This window comes from Notamacropus eugenii, chromosome 5 (genome assembly GCF_028372415.1).
Source record: "Notamacropus eugenii isolate mMacEug1 chromosome 5, mMacEug1.pri_v2, whole genome shotgun sequence".
Taxonomy (NCBI): Eukaryota; Metazoa; Chordata; class Mammalia; order Diprotodontia; family Macropodidae; genus Notamacropus; species Notamacropus eugenii.
This window is the reverse complement of record NC_092876.1, coordinates 438417400-438438599: the sequence shown is the minus strand read 5'-3', so window position 1 is coordinate 438438599 and position 21200 is coordinate 438417400. Positions and strand designations below refer to the sequence as shown.

Below are 21200 nucleotides of genomic sequence, written 5' to 3'. Positions count from 1 at the left end.
GTTCCTTATGGACATCAAAGTCCTCCATATGCTCCTTTTTGTAAGTGGAACTATGTTGTTTGTATCAAGCCCCATAACACTACACATTTCCTAAAAGAGGTTCATAATCACTCAATAGAGCTCAGCCTGACTATCTACACTGAAAAATACAAGTAGATAAAAATGAGTATGGTACAGATGATAGGGCTAGAAACAGATTTATTATGTATGTCTCTTTGTGTGCACTCTTTTCTCTGTACATATACATGTATGTTATGAGTGTTTATATAGGTATGTGCACATATGTGTATATGTATGCTATGTATGCATATCTAGAGCAGCTATGTGGCAGAGTAGATAGAGTACCCAGCTTGGAGTCAGGAAGACCCATCTTCCTGAGTTGAAATCTGGCCTCAGACATTTTTTTACTAGCTGTGTAACCCTGGGAAAGTCATTTAATCCTGCTTGCTTCCGTTTTTTCATCTATAAAATGAGCTGGAGAAGGAAATGGCAAACCACTCTAGTATCTTTGTCAAGAAAACTCCAAATGAGTCACAAAGAGTTGGACATAACTGAAAAATGACTAAAAAACAATATAAATATTTTTTGGAGAGAAATTAAAGCTGCACAGTGAACTGAGTCTAGGATTGAACATGAGCAGGAGAACAGATCGGATTGCAAAGGAAAGATGTTGCAAATAAGCTAATGCATATTACCAACAAGGCAGAAATAGTATAAAAGATATAAGTATATGGGATCTTTCTATCTTTGGACTTCTCAGAATCATCTTCAGTTTCTCTTGCATTCTTTTACTCTGCCCCACTGCAATTAGTTCTGAAAGCTTGACAATTTTGCCTACATACTATCTTTTGCATCCATTCTATTCTGTCTGCTGACATGGCCGTCGTTCCAGTTCAGACCCTCACATCACCTCTCGCCTAGACTATTTTAATAACCTGGTTATTGTTCTCCCTGCCTCATTTCTCTTTTTACAATCCATTTTGTACAGTTACTAAATCAATATTCCTAAAGCCCCGGGCTGACCATGTCATTCTCCTACTCAATAAAAGCCAGGTAGCTCTCTGTTGCTTCTAGGATCACACACAAACTTCTATCATTGGTATTTAGAGTTCTTTACAATCTGGTTCCAGTCTACTCTTTCTGGCACATTATATAGCGCTTTCCTTCACACAAAGTATATGGTCCAGTCAAATTGATCCATTTGTTTTTTCTTCCACAGGATCTCACCTCTGTGTTTGCACAGATTGTTTTCATGCCTGATATGAATTTTCTCCACACTTCTCTCTCTTAGAATACTGGCTGCTGTTTAGTTATTCAGTCAAGTCTGACTTTTCATGACCCTGTGGACCATAGCATGCCAATAATGTCCATGAGGTTTTCTTGGCAAAGGTATAGGAGTGGTTTACCATTTCCTTCTCTACTGGATTAAGGTAAGCAGAGGTTAAGTAACTTGCGCAGAGACATGTAGCTAGTTAGTGTCTGAGGCCTGATTTAAAAGCAATTCTTTCTAATTCCAGGTCCAGCACTCCATCCACCGTGCAACCTTGTTGCTTCCTTTCAAAGCTCAAATCAAATGCTACCCTCTTCATGATCCCTTTAACTATGATTGCCTCTTTCCCCCCCCCCCCAAAAAAATTACACACACACATGTAACACCTCTTTAAGCTACCCTCCCACCTCACACTTGTAAGTTGGGTCACCTAGAGAGGTATCTGCTCCAAATTTAAGGTACTCTATGACTCGCTATCCCCAAAACTATAACTCATGAGCCCTTGCCAGTGCTTTTCTTTTCTCTAGTTATCGAAAGGATAAAATTACCTCAAAACAATGTATTTACTAAGTTGGCATTATAAAAAGAGTAGCAATACATCATTTTCTCCATTAACGTATGGTATATATTTATAAAAGTAAACACATTAATAGAAAGAGTGACCAAACAAGTAGAGAATAACACGTGAAAATGGTATACAAAAGGAAGAACATCTTAAACCTCTCCAATTGTGCAGGGCTTCAGGGTCACCAATGTCATGACACATCTCCATATAACCTTAGCCACACAATTCCCATTGGATGCTGTTTGCCTAGACCTTGCTAGATACTTCTGAATTCTGCTCTACTGCTTGACTCTAGTCATCCTCATCTCCAGCAATAGGCTAAACAAAGTTTCTGACCTTGGGCATAGCTATCAGCTGTGGAAGAAACTGGTGTCCAATAACTAGGACCAACAAGAAGCCAGTAATCTTCTGAGAAGTATCCATGACAAAGATTTTTCACTGTTCTCACTAACTCAACTCAATTCCCCAGCTGTCTTCTCATCTGGCTTCGCTCATCTTTGTGTTAACTGTCAGTCTGTCCCTCAGTGAATGGGTAGAGAAAAGTAACAAAGTCAAGCCCACTGTCTTCACCAATCTCCAAGTATTTTCTGATGTTTTCTTATGCAATGGGTCACCAAAAAAAATTATATCTTTTATAATCTGTGAATATCCATTCAAAGGGGCTATTTAAAGTCTGAAAAGAGGAAAATCTGAAAGGGATTTTGTTTTACATACTTTAAAATGCATTTTATACTTAATTATATGTGTGCACATTGTTCTCCCTGATAAACTCCTTGGGAGAAAGGACAATTTCATGTTGTCTTTGTGTCCTTCAGTGAACAATTTTTTCCCCAAAGAATCTGTGCCGTAATAATAAATAATAAGCATAATAAAATACTTACTGATGAATTGTTTGATGTATGAATGAAGACAGAGTTAGATTGGTCATAGAGCACAGGTGAAGTTAGGACAATAGGAAAAAGTGACAAAGGGGAGATTATTTACCTTAATAAATACTCTAGTAAAGCTTTAAAAGTCCACAAAATGAAGAAGTGATACAATAAAAATAAAGGTTAGCAACAGCTAACTCCTATATCCATTCACTAGACAAAAGTCTGAGAGGCATCAGATACACCATAGAAGGACCTATGATCACCAGTCAACAGAACCTAAAGTCATTGAAATCTTAACTTTGTCTTGTCCATGCCATTATAGGGAATAAAGGCATAATGTGGCAAGAAAAATGATTATTTCTCTCTTATATCAATAGCCATTTACTATTAGGGAGATGTAGAATTTTTTTCCCTTCCTATTCCCTCATTCTCTACTAGGTCAAATTAGCTCCTGAAAAAACAGGTCTGATAATGAGATTGGATTAACATTCTCCTCAATTTTGTTCAGTCTTCACCCACCTGGGAAAGTTAAGGTAAAGAGATTTTAGTCTAGGTGAAATCCAGCCCACTGTTAGTCTTATTAGACTGGTCTGAATGGAGGTGGACCATCTTTATCTAGATTATCTAGATTACCCTGAGGAGGTGGGCAGTCTGAGTAACCAACATCTCATTAGAATAGGTCCACTTCTCATTATAATACTCATTCTTCTCATTAATTATTAACCAGAGTTGATTGTCATTTGTCAGACACATGGCCAAATGACCAGTCCTTTTATTATTACTCACTAGCCATAATTAATAAAATGATTAATTACCCTGAAATTATGTCTGTCAAACTTTTCATACATCACACTGGTCAAGGAGAAGGAAATGAGGCAAAGGTCTAAAGACATCATTATCTCCAGAATCCTATATGGACATGAAAGGGCTGAAGGATGGAACAAAGACTATACACAAGGTGACTACAACACACCGGGAGGAGACAAAGAGAGAGCCAAGCACAATGACTAAATTAGACCACCAGAAGATAGAGACCAAAGTCAGGGACTGAAATAGAAATCAGACCCTAATCCCAGATACCAGTCCAGCTCACTGTCCTAGTAAAATTTCCAGAAGAGGGCATGAAATAGGAATAAGAACAGGAACTAGCCACCTCATTCAGAATTGTAGTGGGCAATACTAAACATATTCAGATTGTATTGGTGATAACACATAACTTAGCCCCATTCAAGAATGCAAGAGGATACAAAGCCTAGCACTGACACAAAGTCCCAATCTAGGAACCATAGCCAGAAATAGGAGCAAATGGAAGAAAACTCAGAACAGAATAAGAAATAATGTGTTAAGAGAATCTCAACAACTAAATCCTGAAAAACGGAATAGTTCCACAATTAAGAACAAGCAGAAAAAGAATGCTTTACTGTCTCACTAGTGATGGTGTGAAAGTCAGATTACTCCTTGCTCCTCATTGGAGCTTCCAGACTTTGTACCCCCATCACATAATAACCTCTCCTCCTTTGAGGTTGCGTCAATCCAAATTTATCACCCAATCAATATTCTAGATCTAGCAAAACCCAGGACATCCTCCTTCCTTCCTCAAAGAGTTCACTGTCTCATTCACAGTCTTTATGTCCTCTCCAACTCCTGCCCTCGTTATAGGAAACTTCAGCATATCTCAAATACCCTAAATTCCCAGTTCCTTGATCAATTTAATTATCATTACTCACTTGTTCATTTCACCTCATCTGCACACAAATATGTTCATACCCTTGACCTACCATCATCTATATTTTCCACTTCCATGTTCACTTGACTGCTTTGAACATGAGAACTCTCATAAAACTCCAGTGAAAAAATGCATGTAAAGCTTTATATAAATGTCAAGTAATGGTAGTAATAGTAGCAGGGGCAACAATAATAATAGTTATAGTATAAACTCTTGTTACTATTTACCTCTAAGGATGTAATAGCCTACTAACAGATCCTTCCACCTTTACTCTTTATTCTATGCTGATCTAGTAAAGTCATACATTTGATCAAAACTCTTCAGAGACTTCCGTGACCACTTCAGTGGCAATAAACAAGCAAAATTCAAACTTATTTTGGAATATAGAGTTTTTGTTTGGTCTTGGTAAATGGAAATAGTTTCCCCTATTGTTATCTCACATGAACATGAAATTCCTTACATATCGTCTTTATGATACAGGCGGCATCTACTAGGATCTTAGCCAATGTGGCAAGCACCCTAATAGATGGTATGTGTAGCCAATAGCAGCCTTACTAACAACACCTAATAAAGCTGAGTCAAAATTAATTTGTTAGCTACATGAACCATTAACTGTTCTGGCTGTTTGCACACATATGTCTTTAATGCTTATTTCCAAGAACTTTGGAAAGAAGCAATAGCCGTTAAATATATTATGTGGATCAACATTCACAGCCTGCTGATAACCAAAATTTAAAAACTCCAACTGTGATGACATAAAGATAAAAAAAGTAAACTCATTTTCATTAAACTGTTTCTTCTATTTAGTGTTACATTCGCCTTTAGAATATAGACAGGATCTTTTATTATTATTATGTCCTCTTCTTGTCTCCCTCTATACCATTTCACTTGGTGATCTCATCAGCTCCTACAGGTTTAATTACTATCAGCTGATGATTCTCAAATCTACTTTTCCTGCACCAATCTCTCTACTGACTTCCAATCTCATACCTCCAATTGCCTTTCAAACATCTCAAATTGGATGTCCAGTAAACACTGTAAACTCGATATATCCAAAACAGAACTTATTATCTTTCCCCCTAAACTCTCCCCACTCCTACCTTCTCAATTGCTATAGAGGAAAACACCATCTTCTCAGTCCCCCAGCACTCTAAGAATCATCCTTTATTTCTCACTATCTCTCATCCCCCATGTCCAATCTATTGTCAAGGCCCATTGATTTGATCGTTGCAACATCTCTTAAATACATCTCATTCTCTCCTCTGACACTGCTACCACTCTAGATCAGCCCTCATCCCCTGACATTTGGACTGTTGCAATAGCCTGCTAGTGGGTCTTCTTTGTCTTGAATATCTCCCTACCCCAATCCATCCATGTTCAAAACATAATTGATTACTTTTACCTCCAAATCCACCCTTCTTCTGAACTTTCACTCTTCTGTCAAACGTATTGCTCTCCTTTCAGTCATTCCTTGTTCTTTCCTTTCATGTTATAGTTGATTCTTCACTCCTCCTCACGGATAATGAATCAGTTGTCAAATTTTACTGATTCTATCTTCAAACATCATTTATTTCCATTCCCTCTCTTTACTCACATAGTCTAATTCAGATGTTCACCACCTTTCACCTGGATTAGTACAGAAGTCTCCTAATCAGACTTCGGTTCTAAATCTCTTCTCATCTTCAATCCATCCACTGTTCGGTGACTAAAACATTTTTTCCCAAACAAGTGTAAGAATGTTATTCTCTTAGTCAAGAAACTTCAGTGACTCCCTGTTACTTTGAGAATAATATACAAACTCTTCTGTTTGGCATTTAAAGCCTTCACAAATTGTTTCATACCCTTGACCTACCATCATCTATATTTTCCACTTCCATAGCTAAATGAATTTAATAAATGCAGTTAAATGAATAAGAGATATAATTAGTGTTAAGCTTAATGGAAATCTATAAAGTTATATATTTTCCTCAGTTTTCCAATTTTTTGTCCTTTTCTTTCCAAGATCAGTAAACTATTCTCCTTTACCACAAGATTTTTTCTGTTATTAGGATAATTTCAATTTTTCAAATTTTTAGTCTTCTTTATGCTATGAAGGGTCAAGTAATATTTGATTATGGTAAGTGAGCATGAAAAAATAATGTTATTCAGATAAGCCAATAAAGAATAACAAAAACAAATGAAGATGGTGAGTAGCAAATGAAGGAGACTTTACACAGGGATGAATTCTCCTTTCATTCATTTATCAACACCTTTCAGTCTGGCTTCCAAACTAATCACTCTTTCCAAAGTTACCATGGATCTCTTTATTGTCAGATTCAATGAACTTCTCAGTATTCATCCTTGTTGGCCATTCTGTTGCATGTGACACTTTTGGAACTCTTCTCCTAGAAACCCTCTCCTCTGGGCTATTTTGACACTACTCTCTCTAGTTCTCTCTATTGGGACAATTCCTCAGTTCCTTCTGCTGTACAATCCTCTATGTTCCATCAAAAAACTAAATATACTCTCAGACTCTGTACTGACCATCTTCTCTTTTCTCTCTACATATTGCTTCTGGTTGATCTTATCAACATCCATAGGTTCAATTATTGTCTATACATACAGTCCTCACTTTCCATAAACTCAATTTATGCAAATTTGACTCTACATAAAGAATTTTGAAAGAAATCTGAATGAGGAGCTGATTAAGCTGCTAGCTACAAAGATTTTGGAAGAAAAAAGGGAGCTTTAGAACCTGAGACTGAACCAAAAGGATCACAACAACACATTAGGGAGAAGTATTTTATCATTTGAGTGAATTTTTTTATGTATTGAGAAGACAGATTTACATACTTCAAGATTTAAATGCTTGTTGGGAATTATATTACTGGCTATTGTCAGATATATGAGGGGAAAAAGAGAGCTACTGTCTAAGCGTCTCTTGATGGCTTCATTTAAAAACAAAAGTTGCACAGTCAACCACCAGTGATAAAGGCTAAGTACAGTGGGTAGGAAAGGGGTAATACTGCACACCTACGTTTACTGTACAGTACTATGAATACTTTATCACTAACTTTACCTTTCACTTCATAATTCTATTTATCATGGTACAGTATTTAACATGTCTGCATTTTCGTTCATTTTATGACTTGCACAAAGGTATTAGTCATATAAGCTAAGTGAAGTGGCTGGGTAGGAGTAAATTTACATTATGTAAAACATCACTTTATGTAGAGGTCTGCAGAAAAGTCCACTTCTATAAAGTGAGAACAGCTGTATATAGATGACTCCCAGATCTCTATATCCAGTGTTCATCTCTTCTGAGCTCCAAGTCTGTATGACAAAATATTTTTGGACACTGCCAAATAAATGTACTGTTGGTTCAAACTCTAGCAAGTGGAAGATGAAAAGACTAAAGAAAACAAAAGTTGAATCTTCCAAGTACTTTGGGTTATGAAGCAGTGCCTGCCAATTGCCTAATAAACCAGGACCAGACCTCCTCATCTTAGGCCTGGACTTCAAATACAGGTGGAGACAGTCTTTATACATTAAAAACAATCAAATAAGGCCAAATAATTAAAAGGAAATGATACAACATTAGGTAATCTAATTTCTAATTGCAGGAAAAATTAAGGACTCTTGAAGATGGGAAGAGGAGGGTAAATAGATGCTGAAATTTATTAGATGCATCTATTAGATAAATCTATTAGGTATATAGATGCTCTGAAACCAGAAAAGATGTCCCACTCTCCCCAAGTGTATGTGAATTATCAAAGGAGCATGGAAATAATAACTGCTTGATGAGTATAGGGCCAATTTTCAGAAAAGATACATGGACTGCTTAAGATGTACAATTATGAGAAAACTATTTGCATCACTCTTTGGATCTGACTGAGTTTCTGGTCAATATAACCTAGGTCTTTGGTTAAGTATCTAAGCAGCAGAAAAATGCGGTCCAGCTTCCCAGCCACAGAGGGCTACATTCAAACAGTGCAACAAGGTTTTCTCTCAAATCCCACAATTGAATATAGTTTTCTCATAGGACAAAAATTGAACTAGAACCACAAATGAATATAAAGGGAACTGAAGTAGCTCCAGAACTGAGTCACAACTGAATCAGTATGGTTCACTCAAGTCCCACAATTAACCACTTGCTGTCCTAATTCCTTTAATTCCCTCAAAACTCAACATGTCCAAAACAGAAATCATTATCTTTTCCCAGAAACCTACCTTCCGCATTTCTATTGAAAGTACCACCATTCTTCTAGTTACCCAGGTTTGTGACTCTCCCAAAGACAATAAGCAATCACTTGTCAAGTCTTGTTAGTTCTACTTCCCCAACAATTTTCACATTTATTCCTTTCTCTTCAATTACATAGCCACTCCAGGAACCCAAACCCTCATCACCTCTTGCCTGCACTAGTGAGGTAGCCCAGATGTCTAATCATTCCTTTTCCCAATTCATTCACCATATATGTCAAGCCTTTGCTTAAAAAGTTCCATTGGCTCCCTATTGCTTCCAAGGTCAAACACAACATTATCTATTTGACTTTTCAAACCCTTCACAAATTGTCTCTGGCCTGTCTTTCCAGGCTTATTACCTATTACTCTCCTTCCTGCATTGCTTAGCCCAGCCAGACTTGCCCCTCCTGCAGATCTTTCCACATCATATTCTGCTTCCTGATTCTATATCTTTGAGTAGGTTGTTTTGTATGCCTGTAAGGTGCTACCACCTTAACTGGCTCTTAGAATCCCTAGTTTCCTTTTAAAATTAGGTCAAATACCACCTTTTACAACAGGTGTTTCTGATCCCTCCTGCTGCTAAAACTCATAATCTCCCCTTGCAAAAAAAATTGCCTTATATTCACTTTCTACATATTTTGTATTTTCTTACATATGAGTATCTATTGTTTTCCCAGATGGTATATAAGATCCTTGAGGATAACGACTGCTTCTTTTTTATTATTTTTATTTAATTACTTAATTTATTATTTGTTATTAATATGTAATGATTACATTGATAAAATTATTATCTTTATTATTTATAGTTTTCAGTTATTCTCATTTACCATATCTACCATATTAAGTATAAGAAATACTTGATGGGATGATAAGTTTAAAGTTAAAATTATATGGCTCCACTGGTTTTTGAGCTGGAAATTTATACTGAATAGTCTGAAGTTGAAAACTGAAGACCAGAATGTGTGATCTGTTCCACCTTCTAATATACCCAAACTGAGATTATGGTCACACATATAATAAGCTGTAACTAGGGGGATGCAATTGTGGTTTTTGTCCCAGAACGTGGGATTTAGAGCGTGCTCAGAACATTTACAATCATTCACCAGTATAAGGAGGTGGGGGTCGGGGAAATGAGCTTATTATTTAGTTAGCCAGAATAAACAGGGAGCTGTCCGATAGTGCAGCACTTCTCCTCAGTCCTGCCCTGATAATTAAATGCAGAAAATTTCCTAGGGGCTCTGCATTTACCACAATTCTTCAACTTAACATAAACTTCATATATCTTGTGGGTTGTGGGTGCAGATTGTGGTATTTGCCCTAATAATGACTTTGACCTGCAGCCTGCTAAAATAACCAGAGCCAATATCCTCCCTTTCTCCCTGACCTTCACTCTTTCCTCCCTTGTTCCTAGAACAGAACAGAAAGGTTATGGTGGAGTAGAATAAAATGCTGACCTCAAAATCCCATAGGTCTAAATGGAAGTTCTCAGTCTTACAATAGCTATGACTTTGATCAAATCCCTTAAACTTGGTGAATTTAGGTTTCCTTATCGATAAAATCAGGCATTTAGACTCAGTGATCTCTAAGGACTTTTCCCTGTCTAAAATTCTGAGTCTAAGTTTAACCAATACAGAAAATGAAATGTGTTATGTTGTGGAAGGAATCTTAGAAAATGTGGGATTCATAGCTTTAGAGCTAAAGGAACCTTGAGGTCATCTAGTACAAATCCTGCATTTCACAGATGACTGAAGCAAGGTCTATGGAGGCTAACAAAAATTGGTCGAGCTCACAGGCAGTATGTAGCGGGACCAGAATTCAATCTCAGGTGCCATAATTCCAAATCCAGCATCTTTTTCATGATACCATGCCGATTAACTCTTTGTATTCAATGTAAGTCAATAAGAACATAGTACTTGTCACTTAAATTTATCACCTAAACTATCAGTTTTTGATTTTCAGATTTGCCAAAAAAGTCCTTGTCAAATTCTAAAGAACATTCAGTATTCCAGGGCAAACATTCTCAAAAATTACTCTCAGACTAATTGTCACAATTATCACTAAGACTAAGTGGTCAAAGAAAGAGAAATGAAATGTTTTTGCTTCATTAGTTGTCTTCTAAACTATTATTTAATTTCAATTACACTAAATTATACGTCCTTCTTTATGAGAGATAAAAATTAGCAAATTGATGTTATAATTCTGTGGCTTTGTGAATAATGCTACACTCAATCATTATTTCCTTTACAGAATATGCATGTGTTTACTATCCTTCCATTCTCCCAGAAAGAAGAATTCCAAACAATTCCTTTTTTAAGAAACATAGAAATGGGCCTCCTAGAAACATTACTTCTATCTTCCCTGCTGCTTCTTTCTCTCTGAAAAGCTTCACGGTAGCAAGTAGAAGAGTAAAAGAAAGAGACAACTTGCAGATTTTCTACTTCTTGGAAACAAACAAAAAAAAATACATCACAGTTTAACATATTATCAGGTTTCAAAGTTCTACTCTAATACTGTCATTAATTCATGTGCCAGGAGCACTGGACTAGACTCAGGAGGTCCAGGGTCTATTCATGACTCCTCCATTAGCTAGTTGTATCACCCTATGGTGTACTCAAGTCATTGCTGGACTTCGGTTTCTTATTCTGCAAGATGAAGTGGTCACACTAAAATTATTCTTCCGTCCCTGAGGAGACTATTCTCATTATCATATGATGTGTAACAGTTGGATTGGTGCAATAATCAGAACTCTCAAAGAAAGAAAAAGACCCAGTGGACTCCTACACCTCCTACTCCACCCACAGAACAGCAAATGCTTCTTAATTTGCTACCAACCTAGCTGCATTAGGTCTTTGAAACAAATTCAAAACTTTTTTTGAATCACATGTTTAATTCCTTTCCCTATCTCCATGTAATCCCAACTTTCTGGTTTCTAGTCTTGCTATAAGGGCCAGCTCTTCCATTGTATCCTGGTCGATCTCCAGTCATCCTGATGAATATCTGGTCACTGGACTCAGATGGCTCTGGAGGAGAAAGTGAGTCTGGTGAACTTGCACCACCCTCCCTCACTCAAATCAAAATCGACTGCAAGTCATGTCATCACCTCCCTGATACCATGGTCCTCTTTAAGAATGAAGAACAAATATAGACTGCCTGTGAGCAACATCTTCTCTCATCTCCTCTCCTCTGCTTCCTTTGCAGATGAGGAAATGGAGGAAAACATATGCATGTGTTTACTATGCTGGGGGTGCTCTGCCCAGGAGAAGGTACATTTTGATGGCCAAAAGTTTCCTTTTTTCTTTGGGTTTACTGGCTAGATTTCTTTCTCAAAGACCAAGCCTTATGCCCAATTCACTCTGCAGTTCATATATTGGACAATAGATCCCTGCCCTCCTAGCAGAGAGTATGTGCTAATACCAAATAGTAACTGTTTCTTTTTTAACCAGGAACCCTGAGAGTCTTTCCCTCAAAGTTTGAATTTTTTTTTTTTATTAAAAAAATCCCTTGAGTAACTACTTAAGGAAGCCTATTCACTGAATGAACTCATCCAAAGTGAGAATTTGAAAACACCTTAGGCTAAAATGGCCAGTCTCCCACTGCATCCTGGGCCATTTCCAATCGTCCTGATGACTATCTGGTCACTGGACCCAGATGACCCTGAAGGAGAAAAAGAGGCTAATGACCTTGCACAGCCCTCCCTCACTCAAATCAAAGTTAACTGTAAGTCAGGTCATCATCTCCCTGATGTCATGGTCCTCTTCGAGAACAAAAGCCAAACACAGCTTTCTAGTTAAGCATATAAAAAGCAAGTACTGATTTAATGTATAATTTTTGCAGTTGAAGAAATAATGGTACAAGGGAATCAAGTCATTGCACTTATTTTTATCAGATTGAAGATTTTATCAGTGTAGGAAGGAAGTACCCCATGAGGAATTTCCTCTACCAGTGCAGACTAACACTCCTTCCAAAACACAGAAGGTTACCTGGGAGTACTGAGAGGTTCAGCAGCTGGGTGGTACAATAGAGCAGTGGACTTGGAACCAGGAAGACTCTTCCTGAGTTCAAACTCAGCCTCAGATGCTTACCAGCTTTGTGACCCTGGGCAAGTCACTTAACCCTGTTTGCCTCCATTTCCTCCTCTGTAAAATGAATGGCAAACCACTAGTAACTTTGCCAAGAAAACTCCAAAATGGGATCATAAAGACTGAGATATGATTGAAACAACTCCACAATAACTAAGAGGTTAAATGAATGACTGATGGTTATAGTCAGGATGTGTCAGAGATGAGAATTAGACCCATGTTTTCCTGGTTCCAAGGTCAGTTCTCTATCCCAGATTCTGCCTCCCATTAAGAACCTCAGATAGCCTAAGAGGTGCATTTGAATCATTCCCTTAGAGTCTCTTCCAGAATATGCAAAGTTTCCTGTGTCATCATTAATATCCATTTATTTGGACAGGTAAAATTTAACAGCCACAAAAAATGGAAGTTAAAACTAGTCAACTAAGTATAAAATGCAGTCTCAATAAATATAAAAATCCACAATGATGAGATGACTAAGTCAGTCTTTGATTTTTCTTTATTGCATGCTTATTTTTATTGAATCATTTTTAAAATCATCAATTCTTTTTCAAGTGAGTAATTGTGACTCCTCTGTTACTTTAATGAGATGAAGCTTAACAAGGTTTATTAACTAGTAAAATGGTTTATGATCCCATATCAAAGTTGGATAAGCTACTTCTTCATTATGTAAAAAAGTTATTAAAATTTAGTATTATACTATCTCAAATTTGGATAGTAGGCCCAATGTGGGGTTTTTTTGTCCTTTGAAGGATTGACTGAGGGCAAATTTCATGAATATTTCTTCAAATATAAAATATTAAAATGTTACTGTCTTAAGGTTTATTGAGATATAAGATATATGTGAATTGTTTACATTTTAAACTGCTAAATTATTCTGTTATCTAATCTTTGAATAACTGAAAGATCATTTAAAGTTCTTTTTTACATAACTTTTATATAAGAAAGAATATGTTTCAACTAGATCGTCAATAGCCTGTAGTGTGCTAAAGACTGCCAACTACTAAAACAGTATGGGATTTTGTCCAGTTGTTTGAAGAACAGCACCTGCGATCCCTGCCTGAACCAGCTCTCTACATAGGTATCTATCTTAGTGACCCTCTGGTAGAAAGGGCTTGCTATATGGATGCTGGGTTTACTGGGAATACCTGATTGACTTTAGTCCTTATTGTATCTTAGAATTCCTGAGCCTAAGAAATCCCACAACTACAACCTCCCACGTATCAGGGAGTTCTCACTGAACTCCTTCCGTATTTGTAGAAGTGAAAACTACTTGATCTCTGCATAGTATCTCTGTAATATAGTTAAACCAACTATGTTTACCTTAATGTATACTTCTCAAGTTAAATAACCTTGGTTCCTTTAATTTTTTACTCACAATTGTGAGAATTAAATGAGAGAATATTGATTGAGCACTTAACAGAGTACCAGTCTAATTAATTAGAAAGTGCCTAATAAGTATTTGTCCCCTTTCCCTCCCTGCCACCATAGTTCCTGTTTTCTAATCACCTTTCAATCACCTGATTTCCAGTCCCTTTCCTGTGAGACCTCTCAAAAGTTGTGGCTGCGCTGAAGTTATACAGTTCAAACCTAAGCATAAAATTTGTTCAACCTGGTTCAGTAGGAAGATTATCACACATTTCTTACATGCTACAATCCAATTTAGGGACCTTGTGTTTGCTCTTAACTTGACAGGACTGCCTAATTGCTAACAAATTTAATTCATGGTTCAGTACAGCCCCAAGACACTTTGAAGTTATGGCTAGCCACAAAAAAATTATTTGGTTCTCAGGCTATTTGAAGTATATTTTTAACCTTTCTTTGGCTTTCATATGGGCTATTAATTGACTTATTTTATGTGTAACCAAATACCATTTTGGATACTCCCTACAGTTAAAACATGTTTTCCATTACACAGAGCAAGGATCTTAAGACAAAAATTTTTATGACTTTCTCAATGCTTTCCTTTCCCAGGACAAATATGAACCACAGAAGAAACAAAGATTCACAATTGGAGTCTCACAGTAGAGTTTTGTCCTTATATCCCTACTCAGTGCCCAGAGAGTTGGACAAATAGTATGGACTGAATAAATATTTATCAATTTGAATTAAAAGGGCTTTCAGAAGCCATAAAATCCAAGGCATACCTTAACTGAGAATCAATCCCTATTACAATGAATTTTCACTTAAAAGCCGCTAGTGAAACACACCACATTTGACTTTTGCATGTTTCTCTTTATTTCAAGTCAAAATCTGACCTTTGGCAACTTCAGTTCACTGCTTCTAGTTGTTTTTTTTTCAGGGGGAAACCAGAATAAGTTGGACACTTCTTCTAAATGACAGTTTTTCAAATGCTTTAAGACAGCTGTCATGCCCACCTTCCAAAAAGACTTTTCTCCAGGCTATAGCACCAATGCAATATTCACAGTGCCCATGGCAGTCATGAATATCACAGCAATTTTGAATTGAGAAATACCACAGATTCTCCACATGGAAGGCAGAACCAAAACATTTATTCAGACACCAGAAAGCCAAACCCATCACAGTAACAAAAATCTATACACAGTAATAAAGCAGAAGACAACACCATCCCCAAGCCTTCCCCCTGCTAGGCTTCCCACAAACCAGCTCCATTACATTCCTCACAAGTAGGCCCTGTTAAACTCACAAACCCTAAATCACTCATCCTACCCAGGAGCCTACATTCTTCCTAGGTCTGACTGCTCCCAAGACTAACTTTCTCTCAACTTGCTTCTTCCTGCTCCACCCATTCAGCAAATTGCTCCCACCACAGACTCCGTGGGACTAAATGGGCTTATTAATGAATAGGAAAGATTTTCCAATTCAAATTACCATTACACAGGCTAAGCATGCCCACTTCTTTGAACTAATCTTCATTAAAATTTTATGGATGTTCAGCTGGTTACCTACGCCCTGCCTAAAGGGTGGCATCCAGAACTGAACAAGATACTCCAGAGGTACTCTGACCAGAGTAAAGTACAAGGAGGCTATGAGCTTCCAAGACTTTGAGGAGGCTTTTGCTAAAGCAGTCTAAATTATCATTTCAACTTTTTAATGGTCATATCATATGAAATAATATTGAAACATAATGCTGATATAGATAAAATGGCAAATATTCAAGTTTACTGTAGAAGAAAATAATATTCTAAAAGACATTCATGTAGCATATCATACTTGTAGTACATCGTATTTAGTATATCATACCAAACAATTTCAAAAAATATAACTGAATTGTTTAATTGATAAAAGATGTTGTGGAAACTAAAATTTCAAATCTCAAGGAAAAGCAAGGTACAAATGTTAAAGAAATAGGACTTAATTTTCTTATGCAAAATTATTCTGACTTTTTGATGTTGCATGGCAGTGAATTCATTTCATATGCAGTGTAAAAATTGCATATAAAAAATCAAAATTAGTGGTTAATCACTAATGAAATATTAAGCAGAAGGCTAAAAGGTAACTCTAGCTATGGAACTTCACTATGGCTTAAAAAAAATAAGCATTAAAATTGATGGTATTGATTTACTTACAATCTAATTTCAAAACTGTTTATTCATTTTTCTAAGCATTAACCTAATTATTACAAGACAAAATTGAAAAGTGGCTACATAAAATAGTAGGAGAAAATCTATGACATTGGAGTAATTAGATTTTATTTGGCAGTGGACAAAAATCATTTATGAATAGAGGAATGTGTTTTTCATTTTGAAAATGCCTCTATAACAGTACTCTTTGATTCTTTTTTAAAAATTTTCCTTAAATCAGGAACAGCAGTAATAGCACTATAGGTTATCTTAAGGTAACAAGGACTAGAAAGGAAAAGGAAACTACTAGGAAAAACAAGGTGTCTACTTTCAGCATATGTAGAACCAATAATGAAGGTGAAGAACACATTTCAGAATTGCTTTAAAAGGAATTAGATTTATCTCACATAGCTACAACATGCACCATTAGAACCAATGTAAATTACAATGTAGACTTTGTCTCAATATAGAGAATTTCCTAACAATTAAAGTTGCCTGAAAATTAATATGTGGATTCATCAGGAAGTGAATTTCCTCATCACTAGAGATTTTCAAGCAAAGTCTGAATGACTGGAGATGCCATAGAGAGGAGACTAAGCTTGCAGTTAAGTATTAGATCAAACAAAATCTGAAGTCCCATTCTAGAGCTTTTGACGGATTCTGTGACTAAAATGTTGAACACTAATGAAGTTTTAAAAATAAGGGATGAAAAAGTATGAGAACGTTGTAATAAGATTCAGAAGACTGGCAGTTACAGTCCCTGCTCTGATAATTATTAGCTGACTTGGAATAAGTCACTTTGGAAAAATCACTAAAACACACTGTGTGTCAGTTTTTGTTTTGTTTTTTGAATCTGTAAAAAGGGGCTATTCAACTGGCTAATCTCTGAGGTCTCATTTAGCTCAGACATTCTATGGGCTCATGATTCTAAACTCCTGGCATAATAGTAGATTTTACTGATCATAATATTGCATTTTCTTTCTCCAAAGAGCTCAACATATTCTTATGGAATAATTGAATGAATTTAAAATTATTTCAGTGTTTACTATGTGTCAAACACTATGCCAAGTACTGGAGAGATAAACATAAAATACAGCTCCTGACTTGAAGTAGCTCATCTTCTAATAGGAGAAAACGCATGTAAGGAACCTCAAACTGGAAAGAGAGAGTGGCAGGGGCAGAGGCTGCTGTGTACAGCATCATTTGGAGATAGCTGTAAAGTGGTGTAGTAGCCCAGATCCCAGGGTATCATGAACAGAAATACATGTTCTTGTGGGAGAAAGAGAATGGCTAGAATACAAGCATCAATGAGATGATTATGCATATGATTTAGTTAATTCCTAGCCCTACTTTCAACATACTTCCTTATATAGTCTACATTAGAAGTTTCTATCATTTATATTTTGTGCCATTTGATTTACTCAACCCATAGAACTAACCGGTAACTGAGCTCCTAATGTTGTCTTAATTGTCATTTGACTCTTTTGTCAATTGTCAATTGACTCTTCTAAACCTTTAATTTTTTTTTAACCTTTTCTACAGCTTTTGAAACTGTCAACCATCTTATTATGGATACTCTCTCCTGTGTGGATTTTCATAACAATAGTTTCCCTTGATTTTCCTCTTACCTTTCGTTCACTCTTCCTCCTCAGAGTCCTCTGCTGGGTCATTATGCAAATCATGCCCTTGAACTTTGGGTATGCCGTAAGGCTCTGTCTTCAATCCTCTTCTCTTTTTTATTTATACTGTCTCTTCAGACCTCATCCATTCCCATGAATTTACTTAACATCTCTATGTACAGACCTTTTAGCTCTATATATTCAACCCTGGTATCTCTCTAGAGCTTCATTATCACATCACCAACTATTAGATCAGGTTTAAATTAGTCGTCCAGAGCAGGGTCTGCACAACCAACAACACTCAGTCTACTTGTGACCTGTCCTGATTTGGGGCAACACAAGATAAATGTAGAGGATGTAAAAGACAGTAAAGATGTAACAAGTGCTCTTTTCCATGCTGCACTTAACTCACCTTCCATTACTCACTATTGTGTCTGTCTTGTAAATTGGCAGGTGAGTTGCCACTGCACACTCTCTCCTATTTGCCACAGGATCTGTAGCAACCAACCATCTTTGGTCTGTCTCTAGTCTGAGGGAAGTGAGAATCGTATCTCTTCACTGTGTTTTCACTCTTTACTGGCATTGAACAGAGACAAAGTAAATGTGAAAACACTCCAACCCACCTGACTATGCAACAACACAGGGGCTTATCTCCCTCCCTTGCTGCACAGTCGCCCTCCAACTTATTTGAGTATCTGGATCTTTCTCCAAGAGTAAACACTCAGTTCAGTATTTCCTTGTACATTTTTTGGTTCTAACATTAAAGTGTTTGGAGTGACTGTAAAATGGAATCCAAGCATACAGTGTTTATCTGGAATGGACAAATAGATACCTGTTTGCTTATCCAAGGGACAAAATATTGTGCCTTATCTGTCAAGAAGTAATAGACATTTGGAAGGAATATAATCTTCATCACCATTTCGAATCAAAACACCCTGATGTAAGCAAATTGAACACCAACGAAAAACAAATTAAAGTGTTCACATTGTTGAAAAGTCTCAATGGGGAAGAACAGTTCGTCAAGAAGGTTAACTCAGAAAATGAGGTAGCTACTACAGTTAGCTTCAAATTCCGAAAGAAATTAATTTCAAACATGATTCCAGAATACAGTAAACTGATTGCTGACAAGTGTAATATGTCCCATTAACTAAATATAAACAATAAGAAAACCTGGAAAATGTATTAAAATGTGTACCACTTAGCAAAGTAATTTTTTAACATTAATGTGATTCCATGATAAATAAAAATCTTAATTAATAAGTGTAATTAATTGATATCAATTGAAATTTTCCTTTTTAAAATATTATTTGCTAAATATTTAATCATTAAGTAGACCTTTAACTTGGAATGTGAGCTACTGAAAGCCTATGTGTGGCCCAAAGAAATTTAGCCTATTTTAATTTTGTCCCCCGTCTACTGCCTAGTTATACAGTTCTATCCTAGAGGCACTTCAAACTCACCATATTTAAAATTAAACTAATTTTCCCACAAAAATTCACCCCTGTCTTCTAAATTACCCTGCTAAGTCACACAGGCTCCCAACCTTGGAGTCATCCTCTATTTCTCAGTCTCTTTCAATCCACAAATACAATCAGTTGCCACGATTTATTGATTCAACTTCCATGGTGTCTCTTGAATATACCTGCTACTTTCCATTGAAATGACCTCTCATCTGCTCCAGGTTTTCATCACTTCTTACCTGGATAGTTACAATAGATTCCTTAATGACCTCCCTAACTCCAGTCTCTCTCCTCTTCAATCTATTTTTCATACAGTAACAAAGGTAAATTTCCTAAAACACAGATTTGATCACTCTACTATCTAATAAAGTTCACTGGTTCCTTGTTACCTCTAGGCTCAAATGCAGACTCCTGTGTTTGGCATTTAAAATCCTTTATAGCCTAACTTCAACCTATCTTTACACATGTATGCATTATTTACTTTCACACACTTCATGGTTGAGCTAAACTGTTCCTCTTACTATTTCTTAACCATAATATTCTGTCTCCCAATACTCCATGACATTGCACTAGCCTAGAAGGCAGTCCCTAATTACTTCTACCTTTTCTTCAAAGTACAGTTCAAATGCATCCAAATAAAACTCTTCCAGGTCTCTCCAATTTCTCTTCCAACACAAAATTACCTTATTATTTTGCATATTATTGTGTGTGTGTATACACACACACACACACACACACACATATATATACTTACATATGTGTGTATACATATATACACAGATACAAAGAGATAAAGAAGTATATGCATTCATGGAAACATTCTTTTTATATTTGTATTGATGTGCAATGCCTGATATGTGGTGGATATTCAAGAAATGGTTGCTGATTGAGTGTAAGACAGATAAACACAACATACAGTATGGCTGCTAGCACAGGGTCACTCTTGATTTGATCAGACAGAAAGACACTAAGAAGGGGTTAATAATCTCACTTATTCTATCTAGCCTAGTCTTCTCAGAAGAGGTTGCTAATAATGAGAGCACAAACTCTTACAGTGTTCCCTAATCACCCTTCTCACAGGGGCCAGCGAGAAGGGCAGGACAACTACCCCTACACCTCAATGGGTTCAATCAAGACAGGCACAACTTCTGCTTTCCCTAAATCCCCTCAAGCCTCAATAGGGGCCAGTTGAGGCAAATACAGACTCCCCCCAAGCCTTGATGGGGGCCAATCAAGGCATGCACAGCTTTCCAGTTTGTGCATTCCCCATTCATTGTCCAATGACCACCTGCTTTATAGGGTATCCAACAAAGAAGGCATATTGTCAGCAATAGTCTCACAAGTTTACATCACCTCATCCCTGTTTCCCACTGCACAGCAAAAATGGATGTTTATATTATTTGCCATTATATAACTCTGTGCAAGAACAGTGGAGATGTTTTGAACCATAACTGTGGGAAATCATATCTAATGCCTGGGAATAAGAGATTGTTATGGCTATGGATCCTAGGAAACTGAACTCTTAAGAAATAATAACAAAAAATTAACTTTACACACACTAAAATCTACCTTACTTACACTAAAATTCACTTTACATACATTGAATAATTAATTGAATGAAGAAACTCAACAGACTTAGACACATAAAATACAAGGTAAAAGAATTACATTACAAATTAAAATGTCTTCTTTTTTCTTTTTGTCATATCAAAGATCATAATTTCTTTTATAATCTATCAATGGTTTAAAAATTAATTAGCAGGGAGTACAACTTAGAGATTTTTAAATATTGATCCTAAAAGCAAAGTTACTTTTTAGGCTTTACCTTAAAATATTAAATGCTATA

General features: G+C 36.5%; 1 protein-coding gene across 3 annotated transcripts in view; it reads right to left on the bottom strand.

Moving 5' to 3' along the window:
• The window catches only part of CFAP47 (cilia and flagella associated protein 47), a 917896-nt gene that overhangs the window by 702167 nt on the left and 194529 nt on the right, over positions 1 to 21200 (bottom strand). The window lies entirely within an intron of this gene.